This window comes from Panthera onca, chromosome D4 (assembly GCF_046562875.1).
Source record: "Panthera onca isolate mPanOnc1 chromosome D4, mPanOnc1 haplotype 2, whole genome shotgun sequence".
In the NCBI taxonomy this organism is placed as follows: domain Eukaryota; kingdom Metazoa; phylum Chordata; class Mammalia; order Carnivora; family Felidae; genus Panthera; species Panthera onca.
The window spans coordinates 35,926,348-35,949,012 of NC_138351.1; the positions used below are offsets into that span (position 1 = coordinate 35,926,348).

Genomic DNA, 22,665 nt, shown 5'->3' on the forward strand with positions numbered 1-22,665 from the left:
AAAATAAATAAATGAAATTACATCAAACAAAAAGGCTTCTGTGCACCAAAGGAAGCTACCAGCAAAATAAATAGGCAGGTTATTAAAGGGGAGAATATATTTGCAAAGTATATATCTGATAAGGGGTTAATATCCAAAAGGCTTAAAGAACTCCTACAGTTCAATAACAAGAAAAGCAATCAAATTAAAAAGCGGCACAGGATTTAAGTAGATATTTTTCCAAAGAAGACATACAGATGGCCAAAGACGCATGAAAAGATTCTCAACATCGCTAATAATCAGGAATTGGAAATCAAAACAATGAAATACCACCTCACACCTGTCAGAATAGCTGTTATGAAAAGGACAAGAAATAACAAGTGTTGGTGAGGATGTTGAGTATAGGGAACCCTTGTGTACTATTTTTGAATATATAAATTAGTGTAGCCACTAAGGAAAACAGTGTGAGGTTCTTCAAAAAATTAAAAGTAGAACTACTATATGAGCCAGCAATTCCACTTCTGGGTTTTTATTCAAAGAAAACAAAAACACCAAATCAATATATATGCATTGCTATGTTCATTGCAGTATTATTTATAAAAGTCAAGATATGGAAACCATCTAAGTGTCCACTAATGCATGAATGGATAAAGTCGATGTGAGACAGATATCATATATGTGCACATGCACACACACACACACACACACACACACACGAATATTATTCAGTCAAGTAAATAATGAAGTTTTGCTATTTGCAACAACATGGATGACCTTTAAGGTATTATGATAAATGGAGTGAATCAGACAGAAAAGAGAAATGCTGTATGATTTTACTTACATGTGGATTCTGAAAAACAGCAAAAAAACCCCAAAAAACAAAAAAAAAAACTAACATAGATACAGAGAACATATCGGTAGTTGCCAAGGGTAGGGCTGTAAGGGCGTGGGGAAAAACAGGCTAAGGTGAACAAGAGATACAAATTTGGAGTTATAAAATAACTCCAAAATAATAAAATAAAATAAAATAAAATAAAATAAAATAAAATAAAATAAAATAATAACTCCAAAATAGGTCCTGAGAATGTAAGGCACAGTATGGTGAATATGGTCAGTAACATTGTATTGCAAATTTGTAAGTTGCTCAGAAAATAAATCTTAAAGTTCTCACCACACACACACAAAATCATAACTTTTTATGGAGGCAGATGGTAACTAGACTTTTTGCAGTGATCATTTTGCAGTGTATACAAATGTCAATTATGTCCTGCACCTGAAACTAATGTTGTGTATCAATTATACTTCATTAAAAAATATTTTTATAAGGACACTCTATTATTAGATTTCTTAGGGTTATTATACATATGGGTCCCCTTCAAGATAATTTGGAGTCCTTGATTCTTTATATATATATTTTTTCTTTTTGCCAGGTTTGGAGACCTTCCTTAAGAATCAGTTCTGACGGGGTGCCTGTGTGACCCAGTTGGTTAAGCATCCAACTTCAGCTAAGGTCATGATCTCGCTGTTAGTGAGTTTGAGCCCCATGTCAGGCTCTGTGCTGACAGCTCAGAGCCTGGAGCCTGCTTCAGGTTGTGTCTCTCTCTCTGCTCCTCCTTCATTCATGCTCTGTCTCTCCAAAATAAATAAACATTAAAAAAATTCTGACAAGTACAGATTTAGCCTTGATGCCATCAATGAATCTTGGTTGTTGGATAGGGTTGTTGAATCCTCTGTACTATTGAAATTTTCCAAAAGATTATGTTCAATATTATTAATCCTGGGAGTCTGACAGAACTTTTCTTTTTGAGTACCCAAGATTATTTGGAAAACAATAAGCGAAATCATCAAAAGTGGATGTGAATCCCAGTTCCACCACTGACTAATATTGTGACCTTGGAAAAACTAATTCAGCATTGTAACCTTAGCTAACTTATCTACAAACTAAGAATACATATATATTATGGATTGAATTGTGTCCCACCATAAAAGGACGTATTTGAAGTTCTAACCCCAGTACATCCAAATGCAACCTTTTTTGGAAATAGACTTTCTTTACAGAGGTAATCAAGTTAAAACAAAGTCACATAAGAGTAGGATGGACGCTTAGTCTAATAGGAATAGTGTCCTTATGAAAAGACCACCATGTAGAGGATGGAGACACAGAGACCTCCATGTGAAGATGAAGGCAGAGACTGAAATGACCATCTATAAGTAACAGAGTGCCCCCATATTGCAGAAGGAGAGAAAGACAGAAAGAAATCTACCAGAAGCTAGGAAAGAGGCTTGAAATTAATTCATCAGAGCCCTTAGAAGAAACTCACCCTGCTGACACCTTGATCTCAGACTTCTAGCCTCCAGAACTGTGAGACAATAAATTCCTTGTTGTTTAAGACACTCAGCTTGTGACACTCAGTAATGGCAGCCTTAGGAAACTAACAGACTATCTAACAAGGTGATCATGGGGTTTAAATAAAATGATTTGTAATATGGCTGACATAGGATAAGCCCTCTATAAATTACCATTAATAGTAACGGTATTGGGATTTTTTTGAAGCAACCTATAGGTAGCCATGCAACAGCTATACTTGATTTACTCCTCATTTCTATTTTTGGAAATTTAGATGTAGAAATTTCCTAGTGCTAAGGCAATAGGGAAGGCAGGAATTATAAAGGAGATAAATCTCATGCCAGTGTGTGCTAATTGTTTGAATCCCCTGTAAATGGTTTGGCAGGAGAGGAGGTTGGAACACTTAGCTAAATTGAAGTTTGGGGATTATCTGTGAATTTAAAGTATCCATGCCATTTTGGCCCCTATTAGCACAAGTAATTGAGAGGAAAATCTTGCCAGTTATGCTTTTCCATAAGGCTTAATGTGGACTTCAATATTTAAGTAATTCATTAGCAGCTTTAAATCGTGCTATGGAACAACATTAAAAAGCACAAAGAGGTAGTCTGTGACCTTCAGTTTAGAGATGAGCAAATTGAGGCTCACAGAAGTTACAATGAACTCCAGGTTACCATTTACATTGGAAAAGCTGACACTAGAATCCTTGTCTCCTAATTTTCTGTTGAAAACTGAGTTTGTCTTTCAGGATTCTGTGTTATTTTGTGAATTCTGTGGAGCTTTTCCAATTTTTAGATCCCCAACTCTGCACATGGAATCCTAAGACTAAGGTTGGGAGGAATCAGATGGAGAGAGGAGAAAGTGACAGTATAACATTTTCAATAAGAAGCCTCAAAAATTGCATTTGGGGAAGAGAGCAGTGGTGGGGACAGTGGGAAATTATTTTTACACTAAAATTATAAGCTGTAGAACACATTTAGAGAAATCTTTTTACGTTGTTTAGAAGATCCATTAAATATGGCCTGGCAGGACCTTTCTAGGACAAATCATTAAAGCCCTAAATGGTGGCTACCTCAGATTGAAGTCATTTGCATTATATTATAAAACACATAGGACACTTTGGCCATCAAGATCACTGGGATGGCTGAACTCTGGCCCGCCACATGATTTCACAAATATAGAGTGTACTCCTAACCTGCTTAACAACTGACCCCACTTAAAGCAAGCTGCCATTTTTCACCTCTGGTGAGCTGAGCTTTTAAATAGACCTTGTGGGAAGAAATATTAGACTTTTAATGCAACAAACTTTGTTTCATTGTTTGTTTTCACTCTCATTTGTTATTTCCTGTTTCCAGTCTTTGTAGGACATTTCCATGTTGCCTGCCCTAAGGATAGCACTACTGTAATTGAGGGGCCCAGTTCAGAAACTATTTCAGAGAGAATCATTCAGTTTCATTTTACGGCTTCATAGCCCAGAACCAGAACTTTTCAAAAGACACTCAATAACACCAATGCAGGGACCCCTCTGGACAACATATCAATTTATATTATGAAGTGAATTATGGCTGTACCCACCAGAGCTGGTATAGTTAAGTGTCTGTCAGTGTTTCCATTATATTTTGAGGGCTTCTTACTTGGTTGCAAAAATACCCTTCAGGCTGAAGCATACAAGTCCAGCCTAGGAAGTGAGTGTTTGCTTTGTTTAGTTTTACTATTTAAAAACACTAGCGTTCTTTTGTGTTTGCTTGTATATACTGTATAATCAAGACAAGTCTAGTTTTCTGAATCAATATGGCTGCCAGAGAGATAATGGTTTTAATGGGGAAAGCACATGGTGCTAAATAAAGGTCATTTATCTTTGTATGATCCACATTGTTCGCCTTGGAAGATGCCAGATTCCAAAAATGAGGGTCCCAATGTGGTGCAAATGCCCTCAAAAAATTACAAATGTATTAATTTGGCCTCTAAATATTGAATCCAGATATCTACACTTATATTTTAGATGGGATATGACTACATTATGTTTAAAATTTCCTCTGTTTTTTGCTAGCCATGCCCCTATCCTTATACTGAATCCATGTAAATTCTTGCCTTTCATTCAAATCCTAGTGCAAACTTACTAATTTCTGAGAAGAAAATAGACTCGGTGATTCTTTGCTTAAGCTACTTTGCACATAATACCTAACTCCAAGAGAGTAATTGCTATATCACATTATTTGTATGTGTGTCTGTTTCTTTATCTGATTACACAAAATGAGGACAAGGATAATATCCCGTTTATTAGCAGTGTGCTCAACATACTGTATATGCTCAGGAAATATCAGTTGCTTGACTAAATTAGTGAATGAATGAATGAATGAATGAATGAACAAAGTATTCTGTGAAATAAGGATATGGACAAGGACACATAAGGGATTTTAAAAGATATTTTTGAAAAGTAAGGACTTGTCTTTAATATGATTTCCCCCTTCCAGGTTTCAACCTTCCACAGGGTACAAATTCTCATATGCCCATAATGAAGAATCTCTCAGAAAATTGAATGAGCTGTAAACTCTTAGAGGAAAAGATACATGCAAAAGGATTTGTTGAGAAAATTACTGATCAAGAATTTAGGCAATGAAGTGTTTGTTCTGACTTAGTCACTGACTGTGTGACCCTCTTTGGGGTACTTAATAGCTCAGTGATTCAATCTCTCTGCAACTGATCATAAATAATAGCAGTTCTTATCTGCTTCTCAGAGATGTTTAGGGGCAAATGTGTTAGCACAGCTGAGACAGTTTAAAGAAAAATCCTAAACTGTAACTATTATATAAATTAAATATTATATTGATATTGTGTGCTATGTGCTAAATAATTTACTGCAAACGGGACTGTTTTGGTGAAATCACATCAATCTAACAACAAAATATAATTGAAGATTTGATTCTTTCACTTGTCATAAGCAATTGGATTATATCTATTCTATAAAGAAATGAAATGAAAAGTAGATTGTTTGATCATTTCTGCATTTGCCATTTGGGGATTGTCCATGTGATTATTATGATGGATAAGCTGTCATATTCTACCTGAACCAAACACATTTTCAAGGAGAGGAGCTAAAAAAGAATTACAAATGCTTTTATAAGAAAAAATGACTGCAAGAGATTTTTTTAAAATCATAGGTTTGCAAACATGTTAATTATTGAGACTTATAAAGCTTCAAATGTTTCTTAAAGTGTAATTCATGAATCATGCCTAAGTATCATCTTGACCATTGCAACCTACTGTAGATCCCCAGACCTCATTCTCAAGAATAAGAAACACTGGGGTGGGGTCCAAGAATCTGCATGTTAAACAAGGTCTCCAAATGATGCCTATGAAGACACTTCAAGTTGGGAACCATTATAAGAGCCACTACAAGAATCATCTTTTGGTTCAAGAGGCAAATGAAGAAAGTACAGAATAAAAAAGATCAGAATAGAAAATTAAACTTCCCTGAGTGGTGAAGAGTGATAAACTCTTCTCTTCCTTTAAAATCACTGAGTGTGATGGAACACCTGGGTGGCTAAGCATCTGACATGATCTCATGGTTCCTGGGTTGAAGCCCCACACAGGGCTCTGTGCTGACAGCTCAGAGCCTAGAGCCTGCTTCAGATTCTGTGTCTCCCTCTCTTTCTGCCCCTCCCCCCTCCTCTACTCCCACTTGGTGTCTCTTTCAAAATCAAACAAACATTTAAAAAATTAAAATCACTGAGTATGTTATCTTTTGTAGAATTTGTAAAGGAATTATAAATCAACGGTATAATAATGTTTTAGGGGGCAAAGGTTTTTGTTGTTTTTTTTTTTTTAATATGAACATACTGAACTAGAAAAAGTAAGAAGAAATTGACAGCTCCAATTTTCTGATTATTTCCAGGTTCAACAGTAATTTGTATTTATGGGGGAAAGGAGGGCTCCACAAACTCTTTTGGTCTTTCTTCTGTGACCACTTGGAACCAAGCGAACCTGCTTCAGGTTCACAATCATCTTCATATTTAAGGATTTGTCCTTCCAGCAATTATCAAGACAAGTTGTATAAAAATATCAAACAAGGTATGGTTATAATATGTCTCTATTATTAAATGGATATGGCATTATTGCTTTGTTTCTGTGAGTAAGATAGCATACAGTCACATAGAAAATTTCAACAATTGTAGAAAGAATTACAGAGGCAAAAACACCCGAATTTCTGATACAGCATGGCAATTACTGCTCTCATTTCAGTGAAAATCCTTCTAGAGCTATACACCTATTGTAGAATATGATTCCATTTATATAAAATTATACCTATAATTAAATTTGCATATATTTCCATGTATAAATATAAATATATACTCATACATAATTTTATATTTTTACATGTTGCTTTGCCATGCCAATGACATTTTAAAAAATCTCATAATCATGAATACCTATGGAATCAAATGGAAAATAATTAGACCTAGGTTATTGTTGGTGTCAGCTGTTTCATCTCCTTTATTCATGTCTTAATTCCTTGTGACTTTCTTCTTAACACCTCTCTGCTCTAACTTCTACCTCTAAACCACTTTAGCAATAAACATTATATGGAAAAGACAAAGATAAACATTGGTGCTAATTGTCAGTTTTCTGGGCCACAAGAGTATCATGTGAGATTCATTAGCACCCAAGGAATCCTTGATCTAACACTTATTAGAGGTCTTTTCCTGATCTATAGACTTCTGTCAGCATTTCTTAAAAAGTGCCGTCTCAAACAATTGTTCCCTGGATGCTGAAGAGGACCACATAAGCTTAACATTTTATCAAACATGTATTTAATACTTACAATGTTCTAAGTGCACTGTATGCATTGTTTTATTGAATCCTTACATTTACTATATAAGGTGAATCCTGTCTTTATAGAATACTGAGAAAAACTGAGTCTCAAGGACAGTAAGCAGATGTTCACACAATTTGGCAGAGTGGAGCAGGTGGGGGATGGAAGAATGGGGAGCAACTCATTGGAACACGATTCCTTCTGAAGTGATAAAAATGTTTTGGAACTAGATAGAGGTGGTGAATGTATTGTTAATGTACTAAATACCACTGAATGATTCACATTACATGGTTAGTTCTATGCTATGTAAATGTTACCTCAATTAAAAAAAAATTAGAGCATGGAATCAAACCCAGTCTGACTCGAGACCACACTCTAAACCATGGCAAAATACTGCCTCCCCCATAGGGGAGGCTATATTGGATCCAAGTTTTTCCAGATCAAACAAAATTAATAAATTTTGCTGCAGAAATTTTCAAGGTCTTGTGATGATAAGCATGCTAAATCTCCCATAGGATGACTTGGTGTACAGGAGGTTGGTAAGTGGTGTTTCTCAAATTACTTTTTTCATGGAACCCATTTTAACTGGAGTGATTTCTATGAAGATGTGTTTCATAAAATACTCATGGAATACCTGTTTTTCTTCAAAGCTCTGAGAATAACATTTATTACAGAATTATTTTCACTTGGATGATCTACTTAGTATATCAGCAAAACTTCACATGAATTCAGGCAATATAATAAAGACAGAGCAGTTTCCTGGAATTCCCTTTGTGATCATTTCCTTAGCAGTTGTTCATAATAGAAAGAGTAAAAGTGCAAAGAAAACTAAGCAATTACACCTTTTATATTCTATTTGAAACATTTAGTATTTACTTTTCAGTTAAATTTCATGCAAATGATAGCTCTCTATACATAACAATTTAAATTTTATGATAAAACAAAATGTATAGGGGAGCATAGATTTGACATTCTGCAATTTTTAGCACAGCTGCTTCTGGACTTAAATGAGTCTTTCAAAAACAACTGAAAACACGAATTTTCTGTTTTTTTTTTTTTAAATATATGTTTTCTATAAATTTTGTGGAGTTTTATTTTTCTGGCTATGTTTCTCCTAGAGAAAACAATTTCATCAAAAGTTAAAGCAGTTAGAAACTGAGAATAAGGATTTATTATAAAATAATCATTTCCTCTTTAATTGACCCCAATTGTATTCCAATTTTCTATATTATCTATTGTAATTTCATATAAAGAAGGTGGGATTTAGAATCAGTTCAAATGAAGTTTGCCTGTCACATATTATGCACTTTGTGACTCAGCTTCCCCAAATAAACTAATAGGATATTTCTACCTGTAAAATTGCCATTAAGGAGTAAATAAGATATAGATGTTAACCTATCCTTTCAAAACATATGTATGATCCTGACTATCCCACTCATGTAGTCAAGAATTTGGACTCCTGTTTTCTGCAAGCCTGTCATCAGTATTTTGGCTTTACCTCCCTCCTTACGGTCTGGAGCACAGGTGAAACCATTTGCTGGATAGCACTGATCCTTGAGTTACAATTATTATCAACATCGTAAGGTTTACATTGGACAATCCCCATTGTCATTTCTGCTGGTGAAACTCTGGCACTGTTGGGGAAAAGTCCCCATATAATCCTGATTGGGTGCATTGCAAACACAGGCTACTGCCCTTAGGCTGTATTTATGTTTCAAGAGTAAAGTGGATAAATTAAGATATAATTTTACACACACACACACACACACACACACACACACACGCATACACACACACACACACACACATACATTTATGTCTATTTCACAGTCTCCCACCAGACTTAATTTTTCCTAAAGAAAATACCACCATTCCTTTTCTTATTAAAAAAAAAAAAAAAGACATCATTCACTGTAGGCTCTCTTCTATTCAGTTGACTTCTGTGTATTTTTCTTAATGTTTACTTTTAGTTTAAGACAATTCTTATGTCATTGAGAGTAATAGGGAACCACATTTCTTTTCATATGTCAAGTCTGTGATGTGGCCACATATGGACACTGATGGGAGGTGAGGAGAGGTAGAAAGAGGCTGAATCTGGGCCAGGTCTGAAGTACCAGGAAGCTACCCAGTCATAGCCCTAACAAGATGCTCTGAAGTACCACCAAAAGCATACTGATGGCACAAATTGTTTCCAGGTTCATAGAAAGCACGCATGCCAAAGATAGAGCAGCAGTGACAATCAGTGGAGAGTGGATAGCCACTTGCCGAAGGCAGTTACATGTGAGAACTTTGTGTCCCTCCTCCTTTCTCTACCCCAATCCAAACAATTAACAGGGAAGGAGGAAGAGGCATGAGGAAGCAGGGCATTTTGGCACCCTCCTCCCATTCCTTCACTCCCACTCATCCCCATCGCCTACTACCCCAAACACATTCAGAACAACTAGAACATCAAGTCTAGGCTGTGCCCAGGCAAGATGAGATCTCTGAATTAAATATGAGGCTGAAACTTGAAAATAATCAGAATTCTTAATAAGAAAAAAAAAGACATTTTCACAGCAAAAAGTGGCTGAAAATATTTGGGATCCCCAAATATGATGAAGGTAGTAAGCACACTACCCAGTAAGAAGTGGGTTTGCCAGAGCATGGTAGATAGTGTTTAATGGACACAAAAATCATGTTTTATACTTTCAGTATTTCAGACTCTTATCAAGCCAATTTTGATGATCTCTGTAGTAAAATAACTTTCAAAAGTAATCCTTCTACAAGTTTCTGTCTTTGAACAAGGAGGTCCCTTGCTCCCTATCTTTAGTCATTATTCTATCTCTATCTCTATCTCTATCTCTATCTCTATCTCTATCTCTATCTCTATATATTTCTCTATCTCTATCTCTATCTCTATCTATATAGTTTTATTTCTATATCTATCTATATCTATCTATATATTTGTGTGAAGGAGAGAAAGCATAAGCAGAGGAAGGACAGAGGAAGAAAGAGAGAATCTTAAGTAGGCCCCATGCCCAGCACAGAGCCCCACTAGGGGCTCAATCTCAGGACTGTGGGATCCTGACCTGAACTGAAATCAAAGTCAGATGCTTAACCAACCGAACCACCCAGGCACCCCTAGTCATTCTATTTCTAGTCCACTCCACTGAGACTCTCTACTAATAGGTATATAGTCCAGGCTGTATTTGGCCCATCTGTTCTGGTAGTGGCTGACCTGGTTATTAAAATATTAAAAAACTTAGATACAACTGGTAAACAGGCACTGACTCAAATCCCCCTTCTTCCCACTGCCCTTACAGTCTTGGCCTATCCTTCAAAAGCCCCCACAACCTAGCAACTAAAGGGTTAATGCTAGTACAGTGGGGGAGCCTCTTGTCCCTTGTTCCACTGAGTGGACTTATGTTTGGTTTATACCAGCACCATATTAATTTTCATTTTCAAGTATAAACTGAATCTATTACAAAGATTAGCACATGAGGCAGGTATCTGAAAATAGTTAATGTCTCTCTTGAATGATGGATTGTTACTTTGCCCCCCGATGTCCTCAATTAGCCAACATGCTCTAGTCTTTCTAGACTTTCAGAGACTCCTTCCTTTCCTTCTCTCACCTGGTGTTGTACATTTGTTCATGATAAACTCCCAATCTAGCCTGCTTTACTGGATTTCCATGGATGTATCACCATACATCTCAGATAATGGATTTGCCTTCTGAACTGAACTTTGTTATAGTATCTAGAGAAGGAAGTCTTTACAAAATATCTACTCTATTTCTGTAGATAATCTGAGCTCCAGATCTTAGCCTGACCAGATCAAGCCTTTCGTCTCTCCCTGTGTCTATGCCACACACCAAAACTTCAATTTAGTTTTTCCACTGAAAATTTCATATCTTATTGACACTACTCACATACTGGTAGTATTAAAGGTCTATGGTAAATGAGAAAACCTTAATGTTTTATATAAAATTTCAAGTCCAGGGAATTAAAGAACATTTACTTAATAACATACAATAAAATTTTGAGAGTAAGGGACCATTCTGTGCTTCAGGAAAATATAAGGGCTTGAAGTTACTGTCCTTCAAGACATGCTTCAATTTCATCTTGACTATGACATTATTTTAATCTTTATTTCTTTTCAAAAATTTTTTAATCTTTATTTCTGGGAGACAGAGATAGAGTGCAAGTGGGGAGGGGCAGAGAGAAAGGAAGGCACAGAATCTGAGGCAGGTTCCAGGCTCTGCGCTGTCAGCACAGAGCCTGATGCTGGGTTCGAATTCACAAACTGAGATCATGACCTGAGCCGAAGTTGGACACTTAACTGACTGAGCCAGGCGCTCCTTTAATCTTTATTTCTATCCTTGATCTCCCCCCAGGGCTTCAGACATATATGCCACCTGCTTCCTGACTGCTCACCTGTCTGTATTTCCAGCTAATATCTCTTCACCTTCTCTATCAGCCAATGTATGTATTCAATAAGATTCATAAGATTTCAAAACTCAACACTTTAAAAACAATCCGGTTAGGGGCCCCTGGCTGGGTCTGTTGGTTAACCATCTAACTCTTGATTTCAGCTCAGGTCATGATCTCACATGGGGCTCTTTGCTGGGCAAAGAACTGCTTTGGAGTCTCTCTCTGTCCCTCCCCACTCATGTTCATGCTCTCTCTCTCTCCCTCCTTCTCTCAAAATAAATAAATAAACATTAAAATGAATGAATAAATAAATAGGGGCATCTGGGTGACTCAGTTGATTGAGCGCCCAAATTCGTCTTAGGTCATGATCTCACGGTTCATGAGTTCGAACCCTGCATCAGGCTCTGTGCTGACAGCTCAGAGCCTGGAGCCTGCTTCGGATTCTGTGTTTCCCTCTCTCTCTGCCCCTCCCCCACTTGTGCATGTGCGCTCTCTCTCTCTCTCTCTCTCTCTCTCAAAAATAAACATTAAACAATTTTTTAAAAAATGAAAGGATAAATAAATAAAACAATCCAGTTATAAAATGGGCAAGCAACATGAACAGACATTTCATCAAAGATACAGATGCCACATGAGCACATGAAAATATGTTCAAAATCATTAGCCATTAGCAAAATTAAAATTAAAACTATAATGTGATATCATTAACACCTATCAGAATTATAAACACCTATCAGCATAACATAATCATAGGACTAATATGCTATCACCTTCTATATATGCTGCTCATTAGATGCAAGCAAGAGGATCTGTCCACACTCAAGGTATGAACATCAAGAGGCAGGGTCATGGGAGCCACATTAGAATGTGTTCACAATGTTTGTTATATAAAATGTAGAACACATATCAGAGTTTCAATAAAACACAAAAGTCACACATATATCTAGGTATACTACATAGAGATAACCACTGTTAATGATGTTGAATTTTTTTTTCCGTCTTGTATGTATTCTTCTTGAAGCCTATCCCCTAACAAAAAGATATATAGATCTTAAATATATACCTTCAAGAACAAATTGGGGGGATTTTACTTTCTAATTTCAAATCTGTACCTTTACTACTACTTTCAGTGTTTTAGTCCTATTCTTGACTTCTTTCCACCATCCTGTCTTTATATTTGACTTTATATTTGACTTTATATATTGATCAGTTCATCATCACCGTTCAAGATACTTGAAGTGTCAACCCCTCCAGGAAGCCAACTTAATTGAAATGCTTTTATATATGGCCCTTTACTGGAACCTCTCCATTGTACTGTTACCACATTGTTTTAAAATGATGTTCACATGTATCCTCCCTTCTAGATTATAATTCCCTTATACAGCAGAATACACATCTCCTTCTTCTTTGCACCTTTAGCATCTAGCCCAGTATATATAATACATAATAATTTCTCAGTAAGGAAGTTGAACTGAGCTACTGAACTAAAAACCAAGTGTGGGTATGCTATGAAGGTATAGTTTTGCTAAGCCATCTATATTTTACTATGTGTTTTTCCATCCTTGAGTACACTAACAAAACCTATAATTAAATTAAGGAGATTCAAAACACTCTTACACAACATAAAAACCCTCTTATCACATGCAACTCTTTAAAAAAGGAAGCAAATAGAAAAAAAAATCAAGAAATTTGCAACAACTCTTCCTTCACTAGAAAGAGTACCCACCCAAAGATGAAGACAAATATTACTGCACATGCTTACATAGCCTGAAATTTAAAAATGTTATTAGAGTAATTCTTCTTGCATTCACAATATGATTGAGACGATGATTAAGAAGTTTCATGCAAAACCCATCTCATTATAAAAATGGGAAGGGCTAGAATAGCATTTAATTATTTAACAGGTGGAAGAGTTTCTATGGACAATTTTATCATTTTAATACCCGCACAACCCCTGTGATAATTATTAGTGAATTCATTTTGAATTCATTTGAAGTAAGTTGTCCAGGATTCCACAACTAGTTAGTGAGAGAGCCACACTTAAAAGATAGGAAGGCCCAGTTTCAAAGCCACAATCTTCCTATTTCTTTACACTATGAGAACACCAGGGAATACCATAGTTTTCAGTTCATTACTAGAAACGCTGTTCCCTAGAAAAAGAGGGAAAAGAGTAGTAAAGACTAACAGCAGGCTTGAGTTTGAGGCTACATATCTATGGGAAACCATGATTATTTGCATTGTGTTGTGTTTGATTTTGCTCCCTGCCAAATGTCATGCCAAAGTCTTGACACAACAGAGATTTGTGCCTGCAGCCATTCATTCTGTCTGGGAGAGCACATCAGCTGGCATATTTTACATGGATATTCTGAAATCACACCAGTCTCTGAATAGGTACTGAAAGTGACTAAGAGAAAAAACTATATGAAAAATAGAGTCAGGAGTCATACTCCAAACAAAACAAAACAAAACAAAACAAAAAACTAGAAGCATGTTTCAATTTTTAAAAATCAATTATTCATATATTGAATATTATTTATGTGGATATGCTTTTAGACGTTTATTTTTCATAGAGAACTAATATACCAGAACACATATAGTATGTTTTGGGTCAAATGTAAAATATAAACATGAGTATATAAGTGTATTTCCCCAAGTATTATGCTTGCATAAAATAGGATATCAATTGTTATTGAGATATATATCTACATTTTTCTTATAACCACAAACCTACTTTCCACTTTCTTTTAAATATAAAATGATTTTTTTCACACAAAAATAATAAAAGAACTGCTTCACCCATTTCATTGTGGGGTGGAAGGATGCAAAATAGGGTAAATGATCTAGAGAATTTTAGAGAAACTATAAGCAGACATCTGTAACTCCATTCATTATTTAAATACCTCCAAAGAAATGACAAACTTTCTTTCAGTACCTTATCCTAGAACTCAAATTCCATATGTGCTACTTTAAGCAAATTTTTTCTTGCTACTTCCTCCATAGAGAAGGAATGGTTTTAATAGCTTCTGTAGGTGGGATCCATTTCCAGCTCCTTCTTCTTTCTCCATTACTATCCCTAAGAATCTTAGTTCCTTTTGTCTTTACTCCTGGAGTTCCCACTATGTACTTTTTATTCATTGTATAATTTTTCTTTTTGGCTCCCTCTCAGGATTCAAGGTTATTACAATTCATGATATTTATAATGTTCTTTTCCACATTTTTTTTACAATAATATTCCATTTGAAATTAAAGGCATCCTGTATTGGCCTTATACTCTCCTCCTTAGCTTTCCTGTAGTGCATTTATATAATTCTTACTGAGCTCTATGTATCTTGCTGTTTGCATCTTCTTCTGAAATCCACTTGTAATGTCACTATCTTGTCCCCCCAAATCCTAGGCACTCTACGGTAGATCTTGACTGATATAATTCACTTTCATATATTCTATCTTCAATAACTGAATCATCAGAATCATTAAATACTAGTTTACACAACTTCCATTAAACTTTGAATAGTATCATTCTTTTACTGTCAAGAGCATTAGTTATAACTATTCTTTGATTATGTGTTGTATGGATTAAGACTTTCATTGCTCAGGAAATGATATGTGTTTAATAATCAGATTTTTGATTCTGATGTTTTCTCACTAGTATCATGTTTTATCAGGTTAGTTTATCATGACATGAACATGTACTATAATTGAATATATCTAAACACATAACAATAATATAATTACTATAACTTTTTTACTATGAAAACATTTTTTTATTTATATACTTTACTTGTGGAGAATATTTGAAATATACTTTAAATGTGCATACCTTTGTCCAAGGCACATCATGCTGTGGTCTCAGGACAGGAACCTATTGTAAAAAATATATATATATAATGTTTTCATTAATACACTTAGTATAACAGATTGAGAAATACCAAAACATAAAATTAAAACAAGAACATGTTTTAATGCTCAACCATTGCTCAATATTAGTATCTATCTATTAACTTCCAAAAATAATTTTGTATTTATTTTTTTGCTTTAGTTCATTAAGGAAAAAAGAGTAAGGTATAAATATTCTAATATACTTCTCAATCTGAATTTCTAAATGAGCTTTATTCCTTTATATCTTAAAAAAAAAGCATTTTTTTCCTAGAAATAAACATAGAGGTAGATTCAGTTCCTGATACACAACAGTCAATTTCAGGCAAAAACTCAGATAACACTTATCAAAACTGCTAAATGAATTATTATGTTCTGAATAGGAAGATGAGGAAGTAGGTTAAACAGGTTTTATGATAATAAAAATCCTATAATATTTGTTCATCAAAAAGTGGCAATAGAACATCAATTAAGAGAATCATTTTCACAGTAATAATAATGTTTTAAATTTTCAGGCAATGAAACTAGAATGTATGTTCAGATAATAGATTTAAATGTGTTCAAATGAACTTGGGTACTTCAGAAATCAAAAGAGGAAACAGAATCACATATTGCTGCATAAAAGACCCATATTTCCATGATTTCTTTCAATTTTATTATTCTATTAGAGGCAGCGTCCTATTTGCAAATACGTGGATACCCATCCACATAAAATCACAGATCCAAATGTAAGAATTCTCATTGCAAATGTGACAACGCTGATTACAAGAACTTCAATTAAATGTAAAATCAAAGAACCACTTACTTTGTCCATATTTTTTTGACATTCTATCTACTTGAAATTTCCAGATGTGAGGGGGGTAGAAATCAGAAGGCATGAACTTCCTTGTGATCTCCACCAGTATGTTGTAATAAAAGTTTTACCATGAATACATACATAAATCAATCAATCAATCAATCAATAATAAAATATATAGCATGTATAAAGTAAAAGTATGTTTTTTCTTCCATATTTAAAGTTCACAAACTCAAAGAATCTTAACTCTAGAAGACACCTGAGTAAACTCAATTCAAACTGTGAATTAAGGGATTCCAATGTTATATGGAAGTGTCACACAAGTCCCTGGATAATCCAAGGGAATCAATCCTTTGGGTCACGCATAATTTTCCCTCAGCCAGTATTCAAGTACGGCGGACGTGGACACAAATGCAGACACATGCGTGCACACACGCGTGCGCACACACACACACACACACACAAATTTAGGCTATTTTCTTTGTTCTATGGCCAAACCTAGAAGATCACATTTCTTAGATTTGAACCTTAGCCCCTGAATTACTAGCTATACTGGACAATTTACAAAACCATTTCTGAGCCTAAGTTTGTTTTACATAGAGTGAAGTTGTTGCAAAGATTATATGAGTTAATACAAATAAATTGCTTAGAACTCTTCCTAGGACATAGTAAGTAGCCAATAATTGTTGGCTATTAAAAACTACAAAACATTTGAAAAGTAAAAATTCTTCAAAAACCCTTTAAAATTATTAAATAATTTGGACTTTTAAAAAATATTTCAAATGATGTTTCTAGTTTACTAATCATCTCTTGAGTATGAAAATCTCCATTTGTATTTCTTATATTTGAATATAATTATAATTATATTTTCATATTATAATTGTGACAAATAATTTATAAATGTAACTATGGATGACAAACTTCATTCATGAAAGAATCACTAAAGAAATCAAAGTTTTACTTTGTGGCATTTTTTTTCAATGAGGCATTTTAAATGGTTATTTAACATCTGGAATTCTATGTTCTGTATTTTACAGAAATACAGAATGACTAGAAGAAAGAAAATCTTCTTAAATGACAGGGAGGCACTTAACGTTTTCCATAGGTCAGGCAAGAATCCAATTGTCTAATATCCATGGGAGCAAAAGTATGTGACAAAGAGACAGTACAAAACTGGATTACCAGTGTTATTGCCAGGCTATAATAAATTTATCATAGAAAGACCTGGTATCAATAAGGAAGAGTTAGATTGACAAAGCAAACAGATAATCTTTAGCTACTTTGCAAGCAAAAAGTGAAACAAAATAAATTAGTTACAGAGAGAGAGGCAAACCATCAGAGACTCTTAAATAAAGAGAACAAACTGAGAGTTGATGGGTGTGGAGAGTTGGGGGCACGATGGACATTGAGAAGGATTGTTGGGATGAGCACTGGGTGTTGTATGTAAGTAACGAATCATGGGAATCTACTCCCAAAGCACACTGTATACCCTGTATGTTAGCTAACTTGACAATAAACTATATAAATCAATAAAATATATGAAGATTGGGTTAACTAAGTACAGGGTAGAATTGGAAGGGGGAAAATGACTTGATAAGAGAAAATGAACAACAACAACAAAAAAAACAAAACAAAACAAAACAAAAAAAAAAACAAAGGGAAGAAAGAAAAAAAAAAAAAGACAGGAATAAAACAATACCCTGGATAAGGAAAGCACTAAATGCCAAACCTGAAAGGTACACAACATATTTTATAAAGTATGTTTTGATCAGAATCTCTTTTTACAGATCTGGTGGTGGAACTCAAGGAGGGTTGGAGACTAATTCACATCATTTTAATGTTTTAACTCAGGGATATTTTTATAATTTTATTTTTAAGGAATCTCTATACCTAATGTGGGGCTCAAACCTACAACCCTGAGATCAAGAGTCACATGCTCCACTGACTGAGCCAGTCAGGGGCCCCAGGGATTTTCTACCAAGGCTAATTTCCTAACCCCCATTCTTGTGACAGGGGACATATTACACAGCTGGGGGTAGCATGCTACTAGTTGCTACTGTCATCTAGTGGGTAGAGGCCATAGACGCTGCTAAACATCCTTTAATTCACAGGACAGCCCATCACAAAAAAGATTCATGTAGCCCAAATATCAATCATGTGCTAATGTTGAGAAACCCTGTCTGTCTTAGCAGAGGAGGTGGAGCCGCCTCTTACCTCAGCGCTTCGCAAACCTTTCCAAATCATGAGATCAGATCATTTACATAGAGTGACTCTTCCAGGAAAAAGAGAACTGACCTCGGTCAAGGTTCTTGAGAAAGGATATTTTAGTTGAAATTAATCTATTTAAACATTGCCCATCTAGCAGTTAATGTAGCCATGTATTAAACACAGGTTGATCAGATGCTAGTCATCAAGATTTTTACACTACATCAATGTGAACTCTATACATAATGGTATTCCCACTGTTTTTCTCAAATGTTTTGCAACATCAGAAAATATCCTAGTAAATTATCTGATTTTATTCTTTAAAAAAAACTAAATTCAAAGTTAGATATTATCCCATTTGAAATAATTCAGTTTAAGTGTCAGGTTATTTACCTTATCATTATTAGAAATTTAATAATTCATCATAATTCAATAGCTAACTAAAATCATTTTTATTTTTTTTATTTTTATTATTTTTTTACTGTTTATTTTTGAGAGAGAGAAAGAGAGACAAAGCGTGAGTGGGGGTAGGTGGGGCAGAGAGACAGGGAGACACAGAATCTGAAGCCAGCTCCAGGCTTTGAGCTGTCAGCACAGAGCCCGATGTGGGGCTCAAACACATGAACCATGAGATCATGACCTGAGTCAAAGTCAGATGATTAACCAACTGAGCCACCCAAGAGCCCCTAAAATCATTTTTAAAGAAAATGAGGTGTTCAATATTATTTTATTTTTACTTTACACCAAATTAACAACTATTTTAAGTGAAACTAAGTTACATTTCTATTGATTATTAACATAAAGATACAATATACATGGCAACATGAAAGAAAACTAATTTTTGAGAACAGGTAAATTGTCACTAATATAAACTAAAATGTAATTTTGCATTATTATTGTTTTGCTCATTTCAGAATACCTCATTACTATCATGTTTCTTAGAATATTTAACCTGTAAAGTATGATGTTTCCTTGATATTAATTTAGTGGGATTCACAACCTAAAAAACATGCCATGTTTTAGTTGGTAAATTTCCTTCAAGGATATCTGCAAAGGCCAAAAATTTGGGAGAAGAGAATCCTTAAAACCTTTCATCAAATACAGATGAATTTCTACAGCTAAAACCAACATATTGAGAAAACACGAAGGAAAAGAATAGGAGAGTTTCATTTGTGTTGCTATTATTGTGATTCAAAAGAAAGGCCCATCCAGATGGATTTAACAGACCTATTCAGAACATTCCACCCTAAAACATCAGAATATGCATTCTTTTCAGGTGCACATGGAACATTCTCCAGAACAGATCACATATTAGGGCACAAAACAAGTCTCAACAAAATAAAAAAAAATCTAAGTCATACCATGTATCTTGTCTGACCACAACACTATGAAGTAGAAATCAATCACAAGAAAATATCTGGAAAGAGCAAAAATACACAGAGGTTACATAACCTGCTACTAGACTATAAATGAGTCAACCAAGGAATCAAAGAAGAAATAAAAAACTTACATGGAAAAAAATGAAAATGGAAACAAAATGGTCTAAAATCTTTGGACTGTAATAAAAGTGGTCCTAAAAAGGAAGATTATGGTAGTACAGGCCTACCCAAAGAAGCAAGAAAAATCTCAAATAATCTTACATCTAAAGGAGCTAGAAGAAGAACCAAAAATATTATACCTAGAAAAAGGAGGGAAATAATAAAGATTAGAGCAGAAATAAGTGATATAAGAATTAAACAACAACAAAACAAAACAAAACAAACCAGATCAGTGAAACCAAGACCTTGTTTTTTAAAAAGATCAACAAAATTCATAAACTTCTAGCCTACCTCATCAGGAAAAAAGAGAGAGAGAGGTGATCACCAAATAAACAAAATCACTAATGAAAGAAGAAATAAGCAACACTACAGTAATGCAAAAAATTGTAACAGAATATTATGAAAACCTATATGCCAACAAACTGGACAGCTTAGAAGAAATGGATAAATTCCTAGGAACATATAATATACCAAAACTAAAACAGGAAGAAATAGAAAACTTGAACCAACCAATAATCAACAATGAAGTTGATTCTATAATCAAAAACTCAAGAAAAACAAAAATCCAGGACCAGACAACTTCACAGAGGAATTCTACCACACATTTAAAAAAGAGATAAAGCCTATTCTTCTCAAACTATTCCAAAAATTAAAACAGGAAGAAAAACTTTCACATTCACCCTGATACCAAAACCAGATAAAGATAACACAAAAGAAGAGAACTACAGGCCAATCTCTTTCATGAATATAGATGTAAAAATTCTCAACAAAATATTAGCAAACAGAATCCAAGAGTACATTAAAGGTATCAGAAGCCACAATCAAGTGGGAGTTATTCTGTGATACAAGGGCAGTTCAATATTTGCAAAACAACCAAGATGATACATCACATAAATGAAAGAAAGGATTAAAACCATATGACCATTCAATAGATTCAGAAAAAGCTTTTGACAAAATACAACACCTATTCATGATTGAAAAAAAAAAAAAACACACCTTCGCAAAGTAGAGGTAACATATCATAACATGATAGAGGCCTAACGTGAAAAACTCACAGCCAACATCATACTCAATGGTGAAAAACTGAGAGTTTTTTCCCTAAGGTCAGGAACAAGACAAGGATGTCCATTGTCATCACTTTTATTCAACATAGTACTGGAAGTCCTAGCCACAGAAATCAGACAAGAGAAAGGAATAAAAGACATCCAAATCGGAAAGAAGTAAAACTTCCACTATCTGCAAATGATATGATGGTATATATACAAATTCCTAAAGACTCTACGAAAAACTACTAGAACTGATAAATGAATTCAGTAAGGTTGCAGGATACAAAATCAATGTACAGACATCCATTGCATATCTATACATGAATAATGAAGCAACAGAAGGAGAAATTGAGAAAATAATCCCATTGCAATTGCAGCATAATACCTTACTTAGGAACAAACTTAACCAAAGAGGTGAAATACCTGCTCTCTGAAAACTATAAGACACTCAGAGAAGAAATTTAAGGCAATAAAAAGTAATGGAAAGACATTCCATGCTCATGGATTGGAAGAACAAATTTTGTTCTAATGTCTATAGTACGCAAAGCATTGTACAGATTTAATGCAATCCTTGTCAAAATACCAACAGAACTTATCACTGAACTAGAATAAACAATCCTAAAATTTGTATGGAAACACAAAAGGCCTTGAAGGGCGAAAGCAATCTTTAAAATGAAAAACAGGGGCGCCTTGGTGGCTCAGTCGGTTAAGCGTCCGACTTCAGCTCAGGTCATGATCTCAAGGTTCGTGGGTTCAAGCCCCTCATAGGGCTCTGTGCTGACAGCTGGGAGCCTGGAGGTGCTTCAGATTCTGTGTCTCCCTCCCTCTCTGCTCCTCCCCACTTGTCCTCTGTCTCTGTCTCTCAAAAATAAATAAATTTAAAAAATAAATAAATAAAAATAAAAAAATCAAAAATCAAAATCAAAATCAAAATAAATAACTCCCCAAAACAAAAGGTCCATATTTAGAGGAAACTTACAATGGTCATACGTGCATAGCTATGCAATGCCATGTACCTAGTATTCTTCCTGTGTTTTGAGCACAATAAGAGGTGTTCTTGCAAAAGGAGATTTAAGTCAACAACTACTTCACCAGAGCAGGGTCACTATTTTTTTCTAAAGTAAATCATCACACAATGACTAATGCCCCTCATGCCCAATATGAATGCTCTAAAATTGGACAGAGTTTCTGTTATTTCTCTCTTTATTAACTATTAGAATCCAATAAATTTGTTCATACAATATATAATTTCCAGATATATATGAAGTCTGTAAAATGGCTTACCTTTTCAGCCTATCTTGGAAGAAATTTCACTTCAGTTTTATGTCCTTACTGATATATGGTTCGATTTCATGAACAAGTTCAATAGATATGCTATATTCCAATGAAAGATGCTATATATGGTATGCAAACTGAACTTAAGAGACCAAATTAAGCTACTACTAAATCAAATTTCTTTGTATCTGCTTGTTATCAAACCAAATGTGCTTGTGGACATAATGCAAATTCAGAATGATCCCTGTGTGTAACATATTTTTCTCTCATAAAAGATGGTAATGATGCCATAATGATTAGTGAATAAGTGGGTAACCCTCAAGAATAGTGTGCTGTGTATAATATTTTATATGAGCAAAGCAGAAATTTTAATATATTTGTGGTATT

The 22,665-nt window shown here is 34.6% G+C and overlaps 1 protein-coding gene across 26 annotated transcripts in view; it reads right to left on the reverse strand.

The window, feature by feature from the left end:
• The window catches only part of PTPRD (protein tyrosine phosphatase receptor type D), a 1,372,973-nt gene extending 1,357,557 nt beyond the window's left edge, over positions 1-15,416 (reverse strand). For all 26 annotated transcript variants that reach the window (XM_078436828.2, XM_078436827.2, XM_078436819.2 and 23 more), the window contains exon 1: positions 15,363-15,416. The gene's annotated coding sequence lies outside the window, so the exon portion shown is untranslated. The remainder of the gene's footprint in view (positions 1-15,362) is intronic.
• Positions 15,417-22,665: the final 7,249 nt, after the last annotated feature.